The 24,060-nt window shown below is 38.3% G+C and overlaps 1 pseudogene; it reads right to left on the bottom strand.

The window, feature by feature from the left end:
• Positions 1-5,853: 5,853 nt before the first annotated feature.
• LOC149228979 (DEAD-box ATP-dependent RNA helicase 13 pseudogene) overlaps positions 5,854-24,060 on the bottom strand; it is a 95,743-nt pseudogene continuing 77,536 nt past the window's right edge.

Here is a 24,060-nt window from a genome sequence, read left to right as displayed (position 1 = left end):
ACCCCGTACAGAAATTACTTGCGTATGAATTCTAAAAAACAAAAAATAAACAATAGTGAGAGAATAACACATAAAACAAATATACACAGAGATTTTCCCCTGGATCCCAAAACCGGGACTACAAAACCGGGACTACCATATTGATTTTTCATTATGTTCCTTTCAATGTTACAATACATATATATACATGCCGAAGCATCCAATGCCATGGACCAAAAACCATCACGCCCAAAACCATGTGCAAAAACCATGCACAAAACCATGGACAAAACCCAACAAAAGGCCTAATAGTCTCCGAGAGACATGCCTTGGTGGCGCAATGATGATAGGACACACGAAACATGGAAATGGTGAAGGGAGATTAGAAATATATCTTTGTCTCGGTGCGGGGAGATAAATTTATTATGTTAAGTCTTGGATTGGAGTGTAAACCAAGCGCCCTTCGCTTAAGGTGTGTTTGTGTATGCAAGTGTATTAATTGATTAAGCCCATATCATGTTTGCAAAAAATAAAAAAGCTTACTGAAAATAAACTAAAATAAATAATAGAAAATGAATAGCAAAACAATTAACTAAACCCCACCCAAAATGGGTTTGCAAACACTGTACTGCTTGGTGGCTAAACAGATGGGAAATACACTGAAATGGTCAAGGGATCTAAATTTTGTTGTGACTGGGATCAAGTGACACTAAGATGCTGGAAAGTGGTGCAGCAATAGCAAAAAACCAGAGGCAAGATTGCTGCAAAAAGTTATGGAGATGGGTGAAACACCTAGGGAAACCGATGGGACCCTAAGTTAAATAACCAAACAAGTGGAAATGTGACACTATGGATGGTAACAACCTATCTTAACAGATCTGAAACAACAAGGTACAGATATGGAAAATGTGGGTGAAAGCGCTGCAGAAACTCAGACTACTCACTCAGCTAAACTCCTCCTAGAAAGGAGGAAGTGTACTAGAAGCCGTGGGGGGGGGGGGGTTAAATTTGACTTCGACGAGTAAAACATAGTGGATCGAGGCCTAAGCAAGATGAGACAGAGGTCAGACACCCAACATATAGCTCTTTTCAAAACCTAGAAACCGATATGAGAAAAACCCTGAAACCCAGAAATCGCATGTACTGACCTATTTCTCTGCAGGGATCGCACTTTTTGGGCTGAAAGGTGCATTTTGAAGCCCATATCGCACTTTTTGGGCCAAAAATTGCTATTTCTGTTCCGTGGATCCTGGTCGGCAAATCTCGGAAAAAAGTGCCGCCTTTGTTGCGAGTGGTTCCTGTGACCTGTGGAAATGACCAGAAAGCTTGCTCAAGTTAGAAATTTATCAGATCTAGGGTTGAAAAACTAGGAAACATTAAGAGAATTGAAAAAAGAAGGAGAAACCCTAAGTTGAAAACCAAAGGTCACCCAGGTTTCTGGATCTGAAGTATAAAAACCCAGTGGAGCCGCCAATTTTGTTGTAGTGTTTTCTTCTCAATGATGTACGAAAATGACCCACTTAAGATTGTGGATGACAAACAATCTCAACAATATAAATGACTGCTAAACATTGTAGATCTGTAGAACTTGATAGAAACAAAACCTTCCAAAATTCTGATCTATGCCACAATCATAGTTAAACAACAAAAGAAAGAGTAATAACTCCAATCATCCAATGGAAACCAAATATGTAAAGAATAATTTTATAATAACACCTGTGAAGAGAACAAATAAATGTTACGAGCCCCCCTCTATGGGATGAGTTCTTGGCTATCCTCAAACTTCTTCAGCTTGTATAGAGTCTCTCTCCTCTATAATACATAAGCCCAACAAAAATATGGTGTGCGACAATGAAAATAATCAGAGTTAAAACAACGAGTGCAACAATTAAAATAATCAAAAGTGAATAATGAATGGAAAACCCTTCTATTTATAACAAAATATTGAGTTATCCTCAAATAATGAGCAATAATAAAATATTATTGATCCCATTCCTGGAATAACCACTTGGAATATTTTATTATATTTGGTTAGGAGGGAAAAAGTATTTAAACTTTTATTTAGAAATAATAAACAAATAAATGATTTATTTACCATATCAAGGAATTACTTAAAGAATAATAAACAAATAAGGATTTATTTAATTATTCTTAAGGGATTTAGTCAAATTTGACAAAGAATAATAATTATTTAGTGATTAATTAATTATTCTTGGAGAAAAATAAGATAATTAATGATTTATCTGTTTATTTTTCATGATTGGGTCAAATATGACAAGGAATAATAATAAAACAATGGTTAAATTAATTATTCCTAGAAGAAAATCAAATAAATAGTGATTTATTTAATTATTCTTCATGGGTTTAACTATAAATTACTTAACAAAGGTGGTTTATTAAGTAATTTCTCACAGTGAAAGCAATTTTACTATGGTAAAATTGGCTTTACATGGTGTACTTCGATCCATCTAGTAAATTAGTCTAGGTTATCAATTTTTTGGTGATAACACTAATGATCAAGGATATTAGGAATTGAATTTTCCATAATAAACACTTTAAACATTTATCAACCATTCATCATTCCAATAAGGCAAATTAATGGGAGAAAGTGTTCATTTGTATTAATCAAAGATAAAGAGAAGCCTTACAACCTTCACCTTGATGTCGTGAGGTTCCTCCCAAATGCCTTCAATCTCCTCCTTAGATGGCAAGCTTTCCAATTTCAAACTAGCAACATAAGTTTATCTTCTGTGGGTTCTGACCTCCTCAAACACTCTATCCTCTAGTCATTTTATAGGCCAAGAGAAAGAAGTTTCAGATCCAAAAGAGGAGGGTGATATCCCCTAATTGAGGGATTAGGTTTCCTTTAGGAAAGGGATTAAGATGAATCATCTGAGGTTTATAGTTTGAATAGTCATCACCTAGAAGATTCTAGTTGGGAAATATTCAACCAACTATGTTTCTAGAATGTACTTTTCATTTTTACTTTCTTGAATTCACCTGTGCGAGTTTATAGTGTTAGACAGAGCGCAACTTTGCGATGTTCTCAACGTTAATTCCAGCGAATGCACAAGAAAAGCTAGGAAAATTAATGCAAGTGAAACTTGACAAGGTGTGACAACTATTATTCCCAAATTTCCCATATCCTTCAAGATATTTTTGGTTGTTTGAATTCTAAGGGAGTTCAATCAAACATGTTTAAGGATGGTAAAAAGACCCATAAACTGATCAAGTGTCATGGCGACAAATTGATCTGTGACACTTATCCTAAAATCCTCCAAAAGAAAGAGCACTCAAATCTACCTAAGTGCTAACAAATATCTCTATGCTAACAAAACTCTAGTGCTAAAAGGCCATCTCTTAGAGGCATGAGGATATCTTTATACAAATGGGTTGGTGAGCTTTCACCTTCCCCATGACTCTTCAATTTCCTCATGACTCTTCGATTTCCTCATGACTTATTCAATTCCTAAGACCTTTTGATATTCTTGTGACGACTTATCACATTCTTGATAATCTTATGACTATTATATGACCTATGTATATTTATCATTTTATAATTATGATAAAATATTTACAGCAGGACATAAGGAGAAATTATGAGAAGAAAGAGAGATTTTTGTTGGTGGTGCTATTGTTTGTAAATCATAGAAATTTGCATGGACTACTAAACAAGTATTTTTGCTATTGACTTGCCATAATGGATGTCCATTTGCTTGCAGTTGCGCATGTTGTTGAGTAGAATGACCCGTGATCACCACCTACACCACACAACTTAGTTGACATGGTGAAATACACAATACATCTTCGTGTACCATGGGTAACCATATAAAACTACCTTATAATAACTTGTCCAACCATTGTATGGATAGGTCAATCATCTTTATGAACTCCTTTAGCAAAAAAACATGACATTCTTGCTTCAATTTTCAGATTATGTTATTATGGGCATTTAAATGCTAAAGAAGGGAGGTTTTACAAAGACATATTTCTAGGATTTAATTTCCATCTTTTTTGTAGCCTTAGTCATCCAACATCAAACAAGCAATTACCTTTTGCAAGTTGCTTTCTTAATATCTCCACCATTGTATCTAAATCTGAAGTGGCCTCTTGGATCAATCAGCCTGCAATATGGACAAATGAGTTTGCATTTGTATGTTCTTACTCTCATGAATTTTAGGTGACCCCTCCTTATGCCATTTTCCTGACCAATGAGACAAATAACCGCCAATTCTTAGGTTGGAACAAATGATATCTTGCTCTTGGGTAAGGGAATGTACACATGGGTTCAATTGTGGTGTTTTGACCATATTCTAGTAATCGAAGGTTGGCATTCCTAGTGATCTAATTGTGTGCATATTGATTAGATTTCGGAGGAGAATTTTCCCTGGAAAGATAGATCCGTATCCTTCTCGCCAATAGTTTTAGCTATGGATTTAAGGTTAGAGATCATAAAATTAGCATAACATTGAAATACTCTAATCCTTGGGAATTTTCATGTACCTTGACATTCAAGATAAGATGGATATGGAAACTCTCTTGCAGGACCCATTCTCACTTGAATTCCCAGAATGGTTTCCCCCAAAATATCATTAAACTCTTCTTGAAACTCCTCATATAATCAACACAATGTTAAACAAGTGCCCTTTCCTTCAATACTTGGAGATTATCACATCCCAACGATATATATTCATAGTTTCATCTGCCCCATTGGTCCTTATAGTTTAGATCATTATCTTGATATATTTCTTCAACAACCAATTAAGGCCACGAAATATGGCAGAATCCCCAACATTTCTTGAACTTTAAACCCATGGCTTTTCAACTTTTACAATATTTCTTTATATTCAAACCAATTATTATGTCCTCAATCATCTCATTCAGCAACACCTCACCAAATATCCACCAAAACTCTGTCAACATCATCACCCTTCAAGGCTTGAAGACTGACATCCATGCCTTCTGTCTAGTGATGTTATTGTTATGATTTATACTTATTCAGAGGGAGCCTAACAAAAACAATAAATTTCCTAGTTCTATGCCTTTTCTCAACACCTATAGGAAACACATGCAATTTTCCATCATAGCTTTGCTCAACTTGGGCACCAAGTCTAGCTTCCCAATTGGTGGTAGGAGCATCTAAAATTTGGGATTCAAATTAATTGCAAGCCATTGATGAACTAGATCAAATTCGATCATTTTATCCTTTTTGTCTACTAACAAACTATATCCACTCATATTTGGCAGAGAGAGAAGAACTACACACACTTACAAAGGAAGAAAAACATGTTTAGGACTTGCAAAACCTTAACAAAATTCCTTATCGAATATCGAAAGAATTAATCACCACAATATTGGTACATGGTGTGTAATGACAAATGTAATTCTGTGAATAAGTCTTCCTCTAAGAGCATATTCTTTTCACCTGTCACTTCATCTTCGTAGGTTTGTCATATTGGGTGATTATGCATCCAAGATTGCATTTTAATAATGGAGGTGGCACTATAAACCTTTCTACCTTGCGCTATAGCGCAAATAATCTCTTGTTATCAATGTTTCACAAAGAAAACTCATTGCTTGCGATAACACAGTGAGAAACGAGGAGTCATTCCTTGATTATTTTCTCTATGGTCATATTCTTGCCCAATTCTTTGTGCTATAGTCACATTATTTCCCAACTATTTACACTATGGTCACATTATTTCCCCATTCATTGCAACATAGTCACATTCTTATCCAATTCTTAGTGACATGGTAGTGAATATTGTAATCATTAGAGATCCCTTGAGTTGCTTTACCCTTCACTGGATTTATGTGGAATGTTTGAAAACTTTGTGGCCGTAGGTAAGAAACCTCTGCATTCTTCTTCTTCTTTTAAAAAACATACCAGTTTAACCTTACTTGTATTGGCAAGAAAATAAGCATAGAGGAATCCTTAAACTGAAAAGGATGGTAAAGGGAAGCATATTTTGACTTATCGCTCAGTGTAATAAGTGAAATACTGCATCCATCAGTAACAACTCGAGTTATTCTCCCACTTCGATGAATATAAATCTCTGCAGAATGTGGTAGTTGTTAGTGAATGAGAATTATAACACCACAAATGTCAAGACCTCTTGCTGCAACATCATCTTCCACAATAACACATTTTTCATTTTCCCTGAAACAATCCACTGCCTTTAAACAAGCTCTCTTCCTCATTTGAGCATGTTGAGGTCACGCAATGACTTTTAAAATGTATAGGATTGCAGAAATTTGTCACAACCCTGCAATTTAAGTGCATAAAACAATGGTTTGGTCACACCCATGAACCTTAAGAATATAATACAAATATGGATCTTTATCTTCTTCTCTACACTTTATTGCTTACTCTTCCAGATTATGTATCATAATACTTGATGTCAAATCAATAATAACTGTGTTTTCCTGTAAACTTGATTTTTCAAATAGCATTGCAAATGAATAATTGCCATCCATAACACCAGTTTTTGAACCATAATTACCTTTGTTAAGCTTCTTTCGAAAGCCAACAATCAGTGCTACAATCACTGAAAATAAAAATATTTGCCTTCATTTTCTTTCATAATTGTACTTTACCTTATCATTCTTTGAGGCATTTTCAGAAAGATGTGTGTCATCTGCACCCACAGGTTTTAAAGAATGGTATAAGACCACTGGAAGCATCCTAATAATAGACTGAAGCTCATGAAAGTGACCTTTCTCTATCATTTGATAGACCTGATCAAGAATAAAGAAAATTTGGGATTGTAGCTCAAGAAGGTGTCTTTCCTTTCCAACCATAAGTTCCCATAGTTACCCTAGAGTCCCAACGATAATGTGTGGCCTTTCCTTTAAAATACATTCATGCTTCCATTGTTTCATTCCACCCACTATAGAAACTACCCTGATGATTGTAAACTTGGAAGCAAATTAAAGATGATCATTGAATTTCAATGCAAGTTCTCTTGTCGGAGTTACAACAAGATCTTGAAGAGTACTTCCATTCTTGTTTCCCTTAAATGTTCTTTCTTTGTTGCTTATCAAGCCTTCCTTCCATGTTGCTTTGTCTTGTTAAGACACTGCAAAATTGGTAGTCTGAATGCAAGGTTTTTTCATGACCTAGTTTCTGTTGTACCGATTACATCCTTTAAAAAATGGCCTTGCATGATGGGCAGCTGCAAGTGTATAATTTTTTTATAGGTGTAGGATCCTTGAATCTCAACACATATATTGCCTTTTTAAGCAAAGGATGGAGTCTAAATTCTCTTCATGGTATGCAAATCCTTTACAAATGAAATTTCATGAACATAGATGTAATATATTCACTGATGAAGCTATTCCTTTTGATCTTGCAGAAGCCATACCCATCCTTCAAGGCTACTGCAACAACATAGGACCTGTCTTTCATGCAATTTTCCAGCAAGACTTAGTGCAATTTTGTGGTCATGGTACCTCGAGGACGAATTGAACAATTCAAGCACGTGTGTTGAAATTGATGTTCAAAGTCGAATATAAGTCTAAGAACTGAAGATGAAGTATCAAAAGATATGCATAAAACCTATATAGATATAAAACCCAACACTCAGTGGTGATTAGGATATTTCGAAGAGTATGGTGAAATAAAGGGGGGGGGTCAAAATTTTTAAGTGTACAAGATGAGAATTTTGGAGGTTGTTGTAGTGACTACAAAAAATTATTTCATGTTTATGTTTCTTTGTAATTCTTGTGTTTTCCTTTCCACCACATCTCGATCTTGAAAATTTGCAATCAAGTTTGAGAACTCAAAATCAATAGATTTGAATGTCACCTTCAGGATACAAATTTCATTCTTATTTGATTCTAACAATAACTTGGTGCTATTACCATATTTGGACTACCTGATAGGATAATTATCTGATACTCCAATTCCGTTATCTTGTTTTTCTTCATTTGGACTACTACTTTGGCAATATTCAACTGTGTATCCAACCTGCTTAAAAGTGTTTGTAACTTTTTATGTAGTGACCTTCCTTAAGACACTAACCACCCCCCCGTTTTTTTAAAACACACTATAAATAATGAAATTAAGTTTGGAATACAACCATAAGTGAACACATATTTTCAATTTAACTAAACATTACTAATGACATCCATACCGAAATCACATAATACCATGCATATTGCATGAGCGTTCATAATTTACAATGGATTCCACATATAATCTATTTTCACATTCTGGTAACCATAGATACAACAAAATCATGTAATAGAACCTCATGAATACAACTTGATCGTTCATCCCAAAGTGGAGATACGATCTTGGCCTTGCTGCTACTTGTGCTCCTTTACTTTCGTCCGCCTCCAAGTGTGAAAGTTGAAGTGCTTTGATTGAATGTAGTGACCCACTGGTTGACCGCCCAACCTAATCCTTGGGTAGTCTTCTTCCACATGGACCCCCAAGCTCCAATGGGGCTATACATAAAATAAGTGTGCTAGTTGATAGAGGTGATAACTTCTCAGATCAAGAGTCCCCTCTCTAAATACCTCCACCTCACGAAACTCACTATAGCTCGTAGCCATTCACAATGACATATGTTAGAAAATTATATATTACGGAGCAATGGAACACATAAAATATTGTAGAAATATAAACACAGAAAACACATAAAACAAGGGAGACATAGATATGCGTGGTTCACCTAGTTTTGGCTACATCCATGGAGAAACAGCCAGTCCTTATTTTATTATATTATCCCGCAAATTGAAGAGATACAACCTACAGCAGAACCACTGTAACACCCTCTTCGCTCTCAATCTCCTCTCTCTTCCTCACTCAGAATACAGATATACATAGATGCAATACAATTCCCTCATATATAGTGAGGGGTTTCCTTCTACGGCAAAATCCCTAAATTAAACATAACTTCTACCATCAGATCATCCACCTAATGAACGACCCAGATTTACTAGAAATTACTAGACTTTCACAAGGTAATTTTACATCTATTACAAGTCCCCCCTGCACCCCCCCACGTGGAGGGGTGTACAGTCTTCCTGGGGCATACATCTGGCTGAAACCTTTGAATATAGAAGATAATAAGGCTCCACACCCAACAACATATTCTCATCCATCCAACAATAAGGTAAGAAAAAGTCCCCTCTCCCATGGCTTGCCCCTTATTTTATAGGGGCTTCATATGTGAGACTTGGAAATTCATGCATAATTAATTATTTTTGTGAATCCAAAAGTTTGATTATTCACCCACCCATGTGTCACCCTCTCACCAAGGCTCTCCAAAATTATTTACTTAAATTTTAATTCAAAAATAATATTTTTCCTCACCCCAACAAGACTCCCAATTTCTTCTCCTAGTTTTATTTTGATCCCCCTTTTCTACTCAATTTGTGTTCATTACTTAAGTCAACTGATAAGTCTCAGATTTGGTTCCCTAATTACCTCCTATTTTAACTCAGTTTGCCTCTTATATGGATATTCTGATGTTGGCTCTTCCACATGGAGGTTCTCTTAATTTCTCTAATTTAATTTATTAATATTTATTTTGATTCACCACCATATTTTCTTAATGAAGTTTAACTATTTTAGGATTAATATTTATAATTAACTCTATGTCACTCTTCCCCCTTTTAATTATTAAAATAATTACGTACATTATCTACCTAATATTTTTCCAATATGGGAAGGGTAGAGTTCTCAAGGTACAATATTTTTATTTTTTCCTATTCTCTCTTTACCCCAAGTTTTATTCTTGATTTAATTTCCTTAGTTCTAACCTCATTTACCACCTAATGTGAATTAGTAGGATTTTCATATCTGGATTATATTTATTAGTTTCTTTTTTATTCCAAGGGTGATGAGTTGGTCGTGCCCTTCAAGGACTTCCTTTTGAATTTCCAAGGGTGCCACACCTGAAAATTTCTTCTTGATGCCAAGGGTGCTAAGTTAGTCATGCCCTTCAAGAAATTCCCTTGAATTTCCATGGGTGCCACACCACTTTCTCTTCAAGCATCTAGTGGCTATGAGCAGATAATCTAGGTGCAACGACAAAGACCACTATCATCTCACATGTTTCCTATTGCAGTAAGACTAATAGTGTCGGGGATTGAGGAATCCGCTTAGATGCAGACCGCGTAGTAAATCTGCGTGAGAGCCCTGATTTGGGACTTTCCCTCATGACATTGTGATCTTCAAGGTGAAGGTGTCCCAACCCTTCCAACCCAAGTCACGACAATAGTGCTAGCAGGTGAAATAAGGGACACTGTCCCACCCCTCCCATGCAATTTCATCCATTTGTATAGCCCCATCACCCATGTGTGAGTAATTTAGCCAAGAAAATAACCTATGCTTGCAACCACTAAGATGTCATTAGAATTTATAGCAAGATTCTAACTGAACTTTAAAATTTCAAAGACAAAATATTCATTTCCATCAAATGAGATGTCGTCGACTCATCACATGCAAGTGCATTTGGTGGTTTCCTGTCACACTGGATAATCATCAGTAACAAAGTTTCATAATGTTATTCATTTTCATAATAGCATAGTCAGCATGACATAGTCATCCACATCATTGTTCACTGTGAACCAGAAATAATGTAAGTGGCCAACATAAGGAACACATCCATAACAACTATCATCATCATAACATCAATAGAAAACATGCATATCCATCAAAGCTGTCATCATCATAACATCAATAGAAAACATACATATCCATCAAATCTATCATCATCCTAACACCGACTAGGAATTAAATACATCCATCACATCCACTAATAGTAGAGTCAAGTGTACAAATCCTCAACCCAAGGTCCTCAAAGAATAATGTGTGATCCTTAAGGCTAAATCAATGTTAATGTCATATCAAGGCTAGTCAAATAGTATGGGGCACTACATACACCCCCTCTTAATAATAGAATTCATCCAAAAGTCCTTAGAATAGGTATGGAAAATGGTGATGCATCTCCTCGGCATCATCCCAAGAGGCTGAATTGGGACTATAATTGTCCCACTGGACCTTAACCGGTCCACTAATCATAGTCTAATCTGTAAAGCTCCCTTGTCCAGTATGCGAACTGGTTCGGCCATCACTGTGCCCTCATCCAAAACTTGCGAATGATCCAAGTCAATAATTTGTGAAGGGTATGAAATATAATGATGCATACGTGCTAGATATGGAGGTAAAGTAAGCCTATATGCCATCGATCGTTTTGTTTCTAAGATTTCAAAAGGTCCCACAAACTGTGGGGACAATTTTTCTCCCCTTCCAAACTTTATAGAGCTATTTTTGGGCCTTACTCTAAAAAAACACCCTATCTCCTACTTCATAACTTCGATCCATCTAGTGAGCATCAACAAAGCTCTTATATCGATCTTGTGCTTCTTTAAGCTTCCCCTTAATCATGGTTATTTGTTCCTCCATCTCTTGCACTACTTTTGGTCTCGTTAACACTCAATTCTCCAAGTAGTCCCGTGTTCTACAAGGTCTCCAATATAAGAACTCAAATGGTTCCATCTTGATGGAACTATGATAACTGTTATTATAAGTAAATTCCACCACTCGTAAAAAATCCTCCCATATCTTTTGTTGGTCCATCACATACATTTGTAGCATGTCCTCGAGGATTTTATTATTCCTCTCTCTCTGAACACACTCATCTTCTTAACACTGAGGTGTGCCATGTATACACTCATCTTCTTAACATCGAGCAGTATACATGGCACACCTCAGTGTTAAGAAGATGAGTGGGGTTTCAAGTCCACACTCATCTTCTTAACACTGAGGTGTGCCATGTATACTGCTCGATGTGCTTCGCTCAAGATTAATTGGCATATGTCCTCATTCGGTGGCACATATATCCTCCCCTGAAATTGTAGTAGTCCATCACTACCAAGGGAGCATCCTTAATACTTTGGGATCATCATTTCATCTTCCCTCAAACTATTGATAACCTCCTTGTACCAAGCATCCTTGATTTGTAAGTTTCACAACTTCTTCCTCAAGTTTGCCTTTAAGGGAATCACCCAAAATATTCAAGGTCTACCACTTAATGCATTTGCCACCCTATTTACAGTTCCCTTTATGTAAGTAATATCAAAATCATATTCATTTATTAACTAATACTAGCTTCTATGTCTTGCATTTAAGTGGTCTTGAGTGAATATGTGTTGTAGCCCACAATGATCAGTCCTTAGTTCAAACTTCCTTCCTAGTAGGTAGTGTCTCCAAATTTTTACGACATACACAACTGCTGCCATTTCTAAGTCATGGGTTGCATAGTTCTCCTCTTGAGTTCTAAGCTTTCTTGATGCATATGCTATTATTATTGCTTCTTTCATTAATACATAACCGGATCCCTCCTTGGAGGCATTGGTGCAAACCAAAATTTTTTGTTCCATATCTGATACTTTCAAAATCGACACCATTGTTAGCAACAACTTTAACCTTTGGAACACCTCTTCACATTTATCAATCCAAACAAACTTCTTGTTCTTTCTTTGGAGCTTGGTAATTGGGCTTGTTGTCTTCAAAAAACCTTCGGAAAATATGCGATAATACCCTTCCATGGCCATGAAACTTCATATTTCGTGAACATTGGTTGGTGTTAGCCATTCCATTATGGCCTCGATCTTTGTTGGGTCCACTGCAATACACTCCCCAAAGATAACGTGCCCCAGATAATGTATCTTCGAATGGTTAAAGGAACACTTTGACAACTTCCCATACATTTGGTTTTCTCTAAGACATTGTAGAAATAGCCTCAAGTGTTTGTCATGATCTTATTGGGTCTTTGAGCAGTGTTGTAGTGGTTACAAGAACCCTCTAAAATTTTCCCTTAGCTTCGTTTTGGAGCCTCCCTACTAACCTTTCACAACAACATGCCTTGTATTGTAAAGTACACAAGATATAGTGATTTTATTGCAGAATGATAGCCTGTCCATCAAATCTTGTTTCATCCCCCTCACAGGCTATTTCACTGGACTTGGTCCAATTGCAGGCTGAGAAACTCCCTCAAGAAATTGCGCAATTCTGGAGGGAAACCAACCTTCCCTCTAGAAATTGCGCAATTCTACCTGGTAGCCTGCTGGGCTCCAAAATTGCTCAAATATGTCTGTCACTGTTCATTGGAGAAATTGCGCAATTCCTCCTAGTAGGAATGCTCAACCTAGAAATTGTGCAATTCTGGGCAACAGTCAGCTTCTCTACCCAGAAATTGCGTAATCCCTTTGGGCATCCAACCCAGCTCCCTCCTAGAAATGCGCATTTTTTCCTCCTAGCTGAGCAGAGTGTTGCATGTGCAGTTGAGTTGACCAGTTCCCTTCGGGACCGAGAAAAACTGATTTTCATGCATGGGCTGCTCCTCCCAAGGTAGCATGCAAAGGCATCCCTTGATTCAGGGATCTATTTTTAGTAGCTGGAGGTTACATGCAAGGATCATCTTAGAAACCTCTCACCAAGTGTCACTTTTCCTAGATTTGTGGCATGCGCGTCACAACCTCGATCTTATCAAAACTCATCAACCGGAAGCTGCAGAGCTCATTCCTCACATCAATATTGCATCTATGACATCCCACATTGCATCTAGGAGTCGTCAACACATTCAGCTTAGCTGTTTTGTGGTAAGCCTGCTGTTCATGACATGCACTGCGTTTCAGGTGCTTTTTTTGTTTCACATTGTGTGAGCGCTGTTTGCTTGATTTCAGTGAGTGCTTGTTGTCGTTTACATGCATGCTAGATTGTACTAGCACCATTTCAGTTTTCATTAACATCTCATTGCTGTCGCATGCATGAAACTGTTTTTGCACGCACGATCGCCATTTCGGCAACTCGCTTCACACACATGCATGCTTTCCCATTTTCTGAATCCCATGCTTGTTGTTTGCATGAATGATCATTCACTCTTATTTGCACTCATCTCATCATGCATTCACACTTCTCATGGTTCAGTTGCCTGTCAGTTGGATTGGGCTGCCTTGGCCCGGACCATGCCTCGCCTGGCTAGCATTGCGCATTTCTGGAAGCGAAAGCTCTGCCTACCCTCCAGAAATTGCGCAAATCTAGCCAGGCACTGACCTCTATGCTTGCATTGCACAATTCTTAGAGGAAGTGTCCTCTTGGCCCCAGAAACTGCGTAATGTAGTTTGCTAGTTTCATGTCACTCCTGACTGAAATTGAGAATTGCGTAGTTTCAGTCCTTAGCAGGCCAAGCTGGACTGTGCATTGCGCATTTCTAGCAATCAGTCAACCTCTTGACAGCTCGAACTATGCCTTGCATAGTTTTGACAGCTAGTCTTCCGACCTCCCAATGGAAATTGCGCAACCTTCATGATATGTCACACAGGTATGTTGCAAGTCAGTTGTCAAGTTCGTTTTGGTTTTCTACTGACAGATTGCTTGCCATGTCTCCAGGTATCGCATGTGTTCATCTTCCTCTCAGTAGCACAAGTACAATGGCCTTCATGAGAGCAGAGTCAAAGGACACCGTTGAGAGCATAATGTGGGTTGCAGCCAAGAAAGTGTCTATGAGCTTGCCTACCTATGAAGACATCAAGTTTTTTGCAGACAAGGACATCAAGATAAGATGAAAACAACATCACAACAATCAACATAACAGTGAGAAGCACCATTAGCAACAACAGAAGGTAGCACACCTGCACGCAATGGATGCAAGAGGAAGGTTGTTGACAACATAGAGGCAAAGTAAAGCTGAAAGTCCAAAGTAGATCCACTCATGACGAAAGTAGTTTTAGAGATTGAGGCTATGAGGTGACGACACGACAGGATGATCACATGAGAGCAAAGAAAATAACAGAGAAGGAGTTGTAGGTGATGAAGTAGCAACACAAGGAAGAACATGAGCTGCATAGACGAGAGAATGAGTTGCACCAGGAACAAGTACAACAAAGGGCGCAACATGCACTCACGGATGAAACTGCGCCTGTACAAGTTATAGATCCATCCGAGCAGCTGGCATGAAGAAGACATGGTGAGAGGTGTTTTTGATCGCATGCAAGGGAATTCAGTAGCAAGCATGTCATTGTGCACATGCATGCGATCTAACCCATTTGGCACACTCACCGAGGCAAAGACAAGAAGCAAGTTAGACTGGAGCTGAACATGCAGATGGCAGTTGATGCGCATGACCACCAGGACACATTGGAAGATCAACACAGACACTATGCATCAGTGTGTTTTCGGTTCGGCCACACCCAAGAAGACCATGCACATGCTAGTAGACGAGTTAGATGGAGGAGCCACACCAGTGTACCCAGATGCTATGGAGGCAATAGTCAGGTTTCACAAAGATGTCACCTTGGAGCACACAGACACCATTACAGACTACCGATCTTGGCATCAGTACACTGCTGTCAACCACAATGAAGATGTCGAAGAGTTGGTCTTCCAACAGTTGTCCGAGTCATAGTGATGTCTAGCATGGCTTGCTTAAGCCATTTTTGTCTCACATGGGTACATGTGCATTGTAATGTAACATCTTGTCAACTATAAGTTCAAGTGTTGTAGTAGACGTAACAGTCATAGAGTAGATGAAGAGTCATGAGGGTAGATGAACTGTCACAAAGGGTAATGTCAAGGGTCACCCCACCATTTTCTACAAATAGTCCCTCATAACTCATTGTATAGGCTTTTGGTTAGCCAAGCTTTCGATAGGACTATCTTAGAGAGAGCTTGGACAATATTGTAATGAGCCTTGGATTCTCCACTGCACAGAGCTAGTATATCTCTTTGAAGGAACAGGCGGTTGTGGCTGTAACATTCCGCTGTCGGAACTAATGGTTGGACATGGATGTATTGTATGACTGGAACTTACACTTATTAATATAACAAAGCTAACACATTTCATGCATATGTTGTATTGTATTCTATGCTATCTGGTTTACTCTAAATGATATATGTATTTGTTTGCTTACGCATGCATGTATGGACTTTTCTGTGTATGTATGTATGAATCTTTTTGAAACATGTTGTTGGTTTAACCATCACTTTGGATTGCTAGCTAACTTGCCTTCCATGTTGTGATGCATCTTTTCTCGTGTGTTCCCTTCTTAACTCCGTGCTATCACAGGTTTCCAAGGGGTGCACTCATCTCAACCCCCGTGTGTTTGAACCTCTCATGCACCTTCCTTGGCTTGCTGCAACTGTCACACCCTTGCTACCAACAGAGACATCTTACTTGCCTCTGTTTGAAATCGCGGTCAAGGCATTACCATATAACCCACTGCTGGGACTCCTACACCAAATGGTCTGAGGTCTAATTGGGACTTATTACTGGGGAGATCCCCTTACATGTTGGTGGGTCCAGCACCGTCAACATTTTGGTGCTAGAAGGAGGGCCAGATGACAAGCTGAGTCCTCACATCTATTTTGAATATTTACATATCTATCATGACTAACTGCAAAGTGTCTCTTCCGAAGTGTATGTCTTATTGAAATGACTTCATAATATTGGAAGAGCTCTCGGATAACTTGTCACATAAAACATACGATGGTGGAGGCCACACAACCTTGGTTAGGCACGCGGTCGGCGTTGTAGGCTCATGCGAAAGACATGGAATCTTTGAAGAAGACATGACCTGTGCGCTGTTCGTATACACGCTTCGAGGGCACCCAATGCAATGGTGTGCCACACTGCGTGAAAAATCCATTCATTCTCTTGCTCATCTGGTTGCAGAGATAGACCGTGCTTTCAATCACTTTAACCATAAAGCACTCGATCAAGAAATTTTGAAATTACGAAAAAGCACCCGATGAATTCGTTTATCAGTTTTACAAACGCTTGTGTAATCTTGCATACCGATTTCCTAAAGATGAAATTGATTGGGAATTTATTTATGAAAGATTTGAGTATCTTCTTCACATATCTGAATCCTACTCAACACACTTCGGTGATGGAGTTGCGCAATCACAGGCAGGCACAGTTGTTGTCACAAGTGACTATCCGCCTTCACCTCGTCAAACAAGTCCACCACCGCGGAGTGATGTGGGAGATCATGCACACACATCTGTTGGACTGTCACATCCTCCCACCCCACTTGCTCTTGATATCTGCACAGATTTGGCTTGCAAGCCTGTTGGTTATCACGTGGATTCGTTCCCTCAACCTTCGTCCCCGTGTTCTGTTGATCCTCCAGATTGTACTGACTTGTGTTCTTCCGTTCTGGACTCCTCACCTACTGTGAACGAGGATCAAGTTGTCATGTAGTTGGTGTTATGCAGCCAACCTGCACCATCATTCATGATGAGTGTGTGCGGGAATCTAAAGAATAACCCACAGTGAAGGATGACTCCCTTCCAGGCGCACCTCATCCACTTTATCCTAACATCCCTTGTGATTCTGCCACTGCTAATTTCCCCTGTGTAAACCCATTTTCGGATGTTTCTACTTCTGATCATTCACATGAAATGTCGGATGTCAGTCTGTCATCATAGTGCGGAGAGGACACATCTTCCTCTGAAAATCCGTCCAATCTATCATTTGTCATTTCTGAAAACACAGAGGGTGAACATATTTGCTTCTCATTTGCCCCTCAGCTGATTCATCAAATCATGAGGATGCCGACAAACATCCTGAATTTTCTGATCTTGGTTGTCGTGATCTCTCTACTTCTTCATCTGATCACGATATTGATTCAATAATTTTTAATCTGTCTAAGACACTGGTCTATGATGATCTATTTGTCAACGAAGTCGAAATCCCGCAGACCGTCGAGGCACTTCAGCCTGAGTTGATGGTTGTGTCAGGCCCTCACTGTCCTGAGGTTGGTTTCACTTCAGGTAAGGAAATCATTGAAACACTCAAGGCTCCTCATCACTCTCTACTTTGCATTGAAGATCAACCAAACACCCAGATTTCGCTTCCTTCACTCGAACTACACGATCCCATCACTCATGCGTTGGAGGAATCTTACACAACAAGCACACATGCACAACATAAGTGGTCTACCTTTCTCATGTTTGCTTGCATGTCACAATCAAGAGAATGCATACACTCAACATTGGCACGCAGTGTAGCACAACACTATGGTAGCTCCACAGAGTACATGTCAGGCGCTTTCACTCATCTTTGTTTTGTGGTCGCTTGTAAGCTCGGAGTGTGTTTGTCTTCAATGTTATATCTTTCATGGTTGTTGGTTTGCTGTTGGGTCCCTATAATACTAGTGATTACCCCATTAATATTGTAGTTGTATCCCTTATTAATATTTTTGTGCTCCTATTGTCCCCATATTGTTACTACTGTGCCCCATAGAATCCATCTATTGTTATTTTTGTGGCTTTATATTATTATTGTTAGGTCGGCTGGGTTATATTGTGACTCCTTAGACTCCTATATATAGAAAGGGGGTTTTGTCATTTGAATCATCCAAGAATTGTTCATTTGTGTAATGTAAAGGAGGTTTCCCCCTCGAAGAGGCTGAATTCTAAGGCGTTGATCTCTCTTTTCTATCTTTTTGTGAGCTGGTTTAATAACATTTGGTATCAAAGCTTTGGATTCTAGGGTTCCTCTGCTCCAAACAGGTCATCATGGAATTTTCGCTATAAATTTTTTTTCTGCGATGTTTCAGAAGCTAAAAAAAAAACCCATTTGAGAAGAAATCACGCTGAATCTTGGATCCGAATTTCAGATCTTTTCGCGCTATATTTGCGGAGATATGATCTGAGGAAGTTGGTCTTTTTGCAAACTCTTGAATTACATTCGAAACAGGTGACGTGGGGAAAATCGTCATAACTTTCTCTCTGAGCATCGGATTGAAATTTCGTAAGAAGGTATAGAAAGAGGACGGACTGTAGTTTCTTGTATATATTTTTCAGAGCCAAAGGCTGAAACAGTGACTCGTGGCACGTCGTACAAGTTCGCTCTACTGAACTAGTCTATAATCAGGTCATCTTGGGAGATTGTGCATAACTCTTCCTTGGAGAATTCAATTTGGATAAGATTGGTGGAATTGGAAAGAGGAACAGAGGGCTACTACAGGTCGCAATTTTAGAACTGGATGATCCCAAATTGTAGAGATACATCAGATTCAATATCAAGCTTCTACAAAGTGAAAAAAGGTGTGTAGTTTTTTTTTTAAATTTTTGCATAAGCTTGGTTTGAAAAATTAGTTTGAATAGGTAATTGATGCCCCGAGGAAAGAAAATGCAAACACCTAGTAAGCAACCTAAAAGCTCTAGCATGACTCATGAAGAAGAGGAAGAAATGCAACATGATATATCAAAATTACGAGACCAAGTGCAACAAGTGTCACTTGCACAAAAAGCAACAAAATCTAAGATGGATGGTTTAAAGAAATGTGTAGAAGCTAAGATGGATTGTTTAAATAAAGGAGTAGAAGCTAAGATGGATGGCATGGAAGCTAAGATGAATGGCATGGACGCTAAAATTGATGGCATGGATGATAAGATGGAAGAATTGAAGATAATATGAATAAGTTGCTACAAGAAATGGTCACTAATGGTGAAAGGGTAGTAAAGGAAACTCATGATGAGAACAAAAGAAATGTTAATCATGATTCCATAGACTCTAATGTTGGATCGAAGACCCACCATATTCCAAAAATCAATATGAGGAAGTTTGATGGCAAGGATCCCGCAACATGGATATTACAGATGGAGCAATTTTTCGATCTCAATAATGTGCAAAACACACAAAAGGTACATATTGCAACTTTATATTTGGAACCAAATCAGTTTGTATGGTATCAATGGCTTTGCTCTCGTAAACAAATTATCACTTGGGAAATTTTTACGGAAGAATTGACAGCACATTATGAGGATACAAAAAGCAACACTTTTTTTAGCCAATTGATAAGACTCAAACAAAAGGGTTCAATAATGGAGCACATTGAGGAGTTCCAAAAATTGAACATAAGGGTAAAAAATATTCCAGAGGAGCATAGGATTGATGTGTTCATAGGGAATTTAAAGGATAATATCCAACATGATGTTCGCCTTTGGGAACCTGATTCATTAGAGAAGGCATTCAGGTTAGCAAGAAAAATGGAAAGCAAAATTATGGCAACCAGGAAACATACCACTCACAACTATAAAGATGGAAGTGTGGTTGTCCCTAGTCTTCCACAACCTATAAGGTTGACACCACAACAATTGGAAGAAAAAAGATCAAAAGGGATTTGTTACAGTTGTGATAGCAAATACACTAAAGGTCATAAGTGTGCTGAGAAGAAATTATTCTACATAGATTGCGAAGAGGAAGAAGAAAAGGAGCAAGAAAGGTCAAAAGAAGAGGATATACTCCAGGAACAAAGCCTAGATAAAGAAGAAATGAATCCGACCATTTCTTGTAATGCATTGGTGGGAATTACCACTCCTCAAACCATCAAGATAGAAGGACAAATCAAGAAGAAAAAGGTAATAGTGTTGATTGATTCAGGAAGTACCCACAATTTTATTTATTGTAAGGTAGCAAAAGAATTGAATTGCTTCTTATATCTAGCACCAGAGTGTCAAGTGATGGTTTCAAATGGAGGAACAATAAATTGCTCTGGAAAGTGCCATAATATCAAGCTATCCATGGGAGAATATGTATTGACTAGCCCAATGCTTTCCATTCCAATGGGAGGTGCTGATGTTGTACTAGGAGTCCAATGGCTACAATCCTTGGGTACAATAGATTTTAATTTTCAAGAACATTTCATGAAATTTTCTGTGGAAGGAAAGGAATTTGAATTAAGGGGTATTGCAGGGAAACCGGGAGAGATAATTAGCTCTAACGGTATGACAAAGCTTCTAAAAAAGGAACAAAGAGGTGTAATTGCACAATTATGTTCGCTAGATGTTTCCACGTTGGAATCATCTATTTCTCTAGATCTCCAAAAAGTCTTGGAAAATCATTCCAAGGTATTTGAGACTCCCAAAGGTCTCCCACCTATTCGTGATCATGATCATGTTATTCATCTGATTCCAGGAAGTGTTCCTCCAAACATCAGGCCGTACAGATATCCCTATGCCCAAAAGATTGAAATTGAACGTATGGTTGCAGAAATGCTAGAGGCTGGTATAATTCAACCGAGTCAAAGTTCTTTCTCTGCTCCAGTAGTATTGGTGCACAAGAAGGATGGATCATGGCGCATGTACCCGGATTATAGGGAGCTCAACAAGCTCACTATTCAAGATAAGTTTCCCATTCCTGTCATTGATGAATTACTGGATGAATTGCATGGATCAATTTACTTCACCAAGTTGGATCTTCGTTTAGGATATCATCAAATCAGAATGAAGACTGAAGACATTCCAAAAACAACATTTAGAACTCATGAGGGTCATTATGAATTTTTGGTCATGCCTTTTGGCCTTACCAATGCACCTTCAACATTTCAAGGTTTGATGAATTCCATTTTCAAACCATTCCTCAGAAAATTTGTGTTAGTTGATGATATACTAATCTACAACAAGTCTTGGAAGGATCATGTTGAACATGTTGATAGGGTGCTACAACATTTGGAGGAGAAACAATTATATGCAAAAAGATCCAAATGTTTCTTTGGAATACAAGAGGTGGAATATCTGGGTCATATTGTATCTCATGAAGGACTTAAGGTAGACCCTAGCAAAATTAAAGCCATTAAGGAATGGAAAATCCCTACATCCATAAAGCATCTACGAGGATTTCTCGGGTTGACAGGGTATTATCACAAGTTTGTTAAGAATTATGGGAGAATAGTAGCACCTCTAACAACATTATTGAAGAAAGATGCATTTTCATGGACTCCAGAAGCAACAAAGGCCTTCGAGCATCTTAAAGAGGCAATGTGCCAAGCACCGATCTTAGCTACACCAGACTTCACAAAAACCTTTATTGTGGAATGTGATGCTTCAGGAAATGGAATTGGTGTCGTTTTAATGCAAGATGAAAGACCCATTTCTTTTGAAAGTCGTCCAATCAAGGGAAAGTTTTTACACAAAGCTATTTATGAGAAGGAAATGTTGGCAATACTCCATGCACTTAAGAAATGGTGACCCTACCCAATGGGAAGACACTTCAAGGTAAAAACGGATCATGATAGCCTTAAATAATTTTAGAACATAGATTATCCTCTGAAGAGCAACAAAAGTCGGTCACAAAGATGTTGGGTTATGACTTTGAAATCATCTACAAAAAAGGGAAGCAAAATGTGGTGGCAGATGCACTCTCAAGAAAGGATGAGGATGTGGAAGCATTGATGTGTGCCATTTCTATTATCAAACCAGATTGGATAAACGAAGCAAGGGAGGAATGGAAGAACGACGAAGAAGTGTGGGCACTTATTCGAAAGTTACAACAAGACTCCAGTACGTCTGATACATTTAGCTGGAAAAATGATTCGTTATGGTACAAAGATCGCTTATACCTCTGTAAGAGTTCCCAGCTAAAACAAAAGATTCTTATGGAATTGCACACTTCTCCCTTAGGAGGGCACTCAGGATTTTTAAAAACTTACCACAGGGTTAAGAAGGAATTTTTTGGGAGGCCTTAAATCAGATATTCAGAAGTTTGTGGTGGAATGTTTAGTTTGCCAACAAAATAAAGTTGAAACAATTAAGACAACGGGTCTATTACAACCTTTATCCATTCCAAGCCAACGTTGGGAGGAGGTTCCAATGGATTTTATCACAGGTTTACCCAAGTCTGAGGGAAAGAGTGTCATCATGGTGGTAGTTGACAGACTTACCAAGTATGCACACTTTTGTGCATTATCACATCCATTTAAAGCCAATACAGTTTCTACTACCTTTATGGAAACAATTCAAAAGCTACATGGAAACCCAAAGATTATTGTAAGTGACAGAGATCCCATTTTCACTGGAAATTTTTGGACATAATTATTTTGTTGTCTTGGTACTCAGTTAGCTCATAGCTCATCTTATCATCCTCAATCTGATGGGCAAACTGAGATAGTAAACAAATGTTTGGAAGGATATCATTGTTGCTTTGTATCTGATAAACAGACACAATGGGTGAAATGGTTGCCTCTGGCTGAATGGTGGTATAACACTTCCTTCCATACAGCAACAAAAATTACCCCATTTATGGAATTTTATGGATATGAGCCACCATCCATCACATCATATTTAAGAGAAAATTCTAAGGTTCAAGTAGTGGAACATCACATCGAACATCAACAACAAGTCCTCCAACTCTTAAAGGATAACCTCGTGTTGGCATAGAATAGAATGAAACAACAGGCATATCAACATCGCAGTGAAAGAAGTTTTGATGTAGGTGATTGGGTATTCCTACGGCTACAACCATATAAGCAAATGTCCCTCAAGCAAGCTAAGAAGGATAATAAATTATCACCAAAGTATTATGGTCCATACAAGGTGTTGCAAAAGATTGGTACTATGGCATACAAATTGGAGCTTCCTGCAGCTTCTCGATTGCACCTAGTTTTCCATGTTTCATGTTTAAAGAATGTTATAGGTGACAAGCTCCCAGTTCAAACAATATTGCCAAAACTCGACGAGGAAGGAAAAATTATATTGGAACCAGAAGCAGTCACAGAAACAAGAACTCGACAGTTACGAAATCGATCAATTTCGGAGTATATTATCAAGTGGAAGAACTTATCCGCTGAAGATTCCACATGGGAGGATGAGAATTTTATACAGAAGCATCTAGAGCTACTCAAGCGTTGAGGACAACACTTTTTTGAAGGAGAGGGGCATGTTGGGTCCCTATAATACTGGTGATTACCCCATTACTATTGTAGTTGTATCCCTTATTAATATTATTGTGCCCCTATTGTCCCCATATTGTTATTACTGTGCCTCATAGAATCCCTCTATTGTTATTTTTGTGGCTTTATATTATTATTATTGTTAGGTCGGCTGGGTTATATTGTGACTCCTTAGACTCCTATATATAGAAAGGAGGTTTTGTCATTTGAATCATCCAAGAATTGTTCATTTGTGTAATGTAAAGGAGGTTTCCCCCTCGAAGAGGCTGAATTCTAAGGCGTTGATCTCTCTTTTCTATCTTTTTGTGAGCTGGTTTAATAACATTTACACAGCTGCGATGTTCGCAAACTATGCCTTCACCAACATGGGTCAACCAATGCACTGAT

This window comes from Pinus tabuliformis, chromosome J (genome assembly GCF_031772625.1).
Source record: "Pinus tabuliformis cultivar Carrire ecotype Pingquan chromosome J, CPIR1, whole genome shotgun sequence".
In the NCBI taxonomy this organism is placed as follows: domain Eukaryota; kingdom Viridiplantae; phylum Streptophyta; class Pinopsida; order Pinales; family Pinaceae; genus Pinus; species Pinus tabuliformis.
Note: the sequence above shows the minus strand (reverse complement) of the source record. Positions and strands in the feature narration are given on the sequence as shown.